The 2,500-nt window shown below is 29.0% G+C and overlaps 1 protein-coding gene across 1 annotated transcript in view; it reads left to right on the forward strand.

The window, feature by feature from the left end:
• The window catches only part of FOXP2 (forkhead box P2), a 630,100-nt gene that overhangs the window by 363,290 nt on the left and 264,310 nt on the right, over positions 1-2,500 (forward strand). The gene's annotated exons all lie outside the window — the stretch shown is intronic.

Consider the following 2,500-nt stretch of genomic DNA (forward strand, 5'->3'; position numbering starts at 1 on the left):
ACTACGATCATCTGTGTTGCTTTTTCTGGACTCATTCCAAGGTATTTTGAATATACATCTTTTGATGACATTAAAGTGTACATTTTATGTTCTATAAGGTCTCAGAAAATGCAATTGTTCTTGTAAATGTAGAAAAGTAAACAGCTGCAAGAAAGGATACATTTGAAAGTAGGCCACTATTCTTTTTAGAAAACGGTTTCACTGTTCCTAATTTTGTTTGTCAATGAAATTTTATTTTCAAACCCTCAAAAAGCCACTTCATTCTTCTCTGCCTCTGACAGGGAGCAGAAAGCTTTCAAAGCATATAGTTATATTAGGCCAGAATGAAGATACTGTTTAAAAAGAAGATTATACTTGTTTTAAAATAATGATTAAAAAAAAACAACTCTGAATTACATTCCAATTAAATGGCTAAAAATAATCATTAAAATTAAATTCATTAAAATAATGGATTATTATTGAAACTGTTTCATATTAAGTGATATCATTCACATTTTAAGGTAGTATATAATGAAAAAGAATTCATTTCAAAAGTTAAAGCAAACACCCACACTAGAGTAAAATGTAATAGAATCATTATTTAAAATAATAACAGCATTTAAAAAAGTTATATGGATTGAATATGCCTTAACCTTTAGGCATTGTTTTCAAGAACAATCTTTTGAAAAAGCTGAACATATCTCTTTGAATAGGTTACTTATTATTTTAGGATGATGTCATTTTCCAGAGACAGTACTTATTAGCAAGAAAATTTTTATTGTTTTGAAATATTTTGTTTTAACTATGATAGGAATTAAATACCTACTAAAGTCCCAGGCTTAGCTCTTTTCATAGGTTACTTTAACAAATGCAATTTTCAGGACAGCCCTTTTCTTCCTTTAATGTATTTACAGGAAATATTATACCAATGCAGTGTTATAGTATTCCAACAAAAAGAATTCCCCTAAAAGAGTTCTTAATTATATATTTAGCCAGACTCTATTTTGCCTAAGAACAGAAGTCTTGCATTTATAAAGGCAGGGAAAATAATAACTGAAAAATTGCAGCTGAGTGTTCATACACTATCAGATTCTGAAGAGAAATGCCAAGAAATAACTTTCTTTTTCTTCATTAGTCTGTTTAGATCTCAAACAAAAAAATAGGGTGAAATTATGGTTATACTTCATGACCATATAGTCTCAAGGCATCTTATGATTGGGTCTGCAAGTTGTGTTTATAACCTGACTTTGAAGTTTACTTTGTTCTACGCAGTTCATCTGTGTAAACCAGCGTAAATACAGAAGTTATGTCTTTCAAATGACTCTGAAACTTTAGTTATGTATTGCATGTTTATAGAGTAACTTCTTAAAGTGATTTAACACAATGGGTATAGTAGGCACTCAGAAGTGTCTAGAGGAAGATAATGTAATAAATTTAATAAACATGCATAAACTTTGGTAAATGTTCCTTCCATTAGTTATGTCTTGACTATTTTAATATTGTTAGATACCTAAGGTATTGAATTTTTTGTCCTTCCATGAGTGCATTTTAGGATGGGCCTTTAATTTCTGAGAATTAGTATGTCTTTTTTAAATAAAATTAATGCAGTTATTACTATTAAGTCTAACATACTCCCTACATTTCAGAACTAAAAACCATGTGGAAATTTATTAAAACAAATTCATAAAATGTGCGAAGTGAAATAATTTTACAAATGTATCTGTACATTTTCTTATTTAAATGAAAAGTTTTATTCAAATAATTAAATTCCTTCTTATAATAGACTAATCATTGTTGGTGAAGACCTCTTGTTTAAAAATATAATTTAGGAGCCTGTGAGCGATGTAAGCAAAGCAAAATTTTATTTGCCATAAGCTTCTGGCAGAATGGTCTGTTTTGAGAAGAGTATGTTTATCTTAATTTTTATAGCTTTTGTATTTCTCTAGAGGTGAGTAGTTTGACTTAAATCAGCCGTGTATTTTAGAAGGAAGGGTTGGTGTTGGAAACACTTGGCAACAAATACTAATGATAAATGAACTGGTGGAGTAAAAGGGATATTGATAAACCAGCATTTTTCCTTCAATTCAATTCACTAATATTCAAATATTTCTGAAATCAGGAATCTCTCTAAATTTTAAAATTCATGTTCATGGCAGCCACATCTTTGTTAGCATTCTATGCTGTTTTAAATTCACTGAAAGATTAGTTTAAGAAAAAAAAAAAAACCTTTCTCCTGATGAATTACTCTCTCCTTCATTCTTTTCTAATCTTCTAAAATTAGTACTAAATATTAGAATGTATAATATATGGAGGTAGCATATTTCTTATGTTGTTTTAGATGAACTACATTGAGAAATTATTCTGCATTAGATGTAGAATTTTATTTTGATATTAGGTTTGCAGAATTAATTGTTTGTGTCACTAAGGTCAAAATAGTTGCTAAAAACTTGATTGCTTTCCAGGGTAGATTTGAGCTTGCATTTTGAGCATTCATTAAGTCAGATCATCTTTCTGAATGTTT

This window comes from Nycticebus coucang, chromosome 11 (assembly GCF_027406575.1).
Source record: "Nycticebus coucang isolate mNycCou1 chromosome 11, mNycCou1.pri, whole genome shotgun sequence".
NCBI lineage: Eukaryota > Metazoa > Chordata > Mammalia > Primates > Lorisidae > Nycticebus > Nycticebus coucang.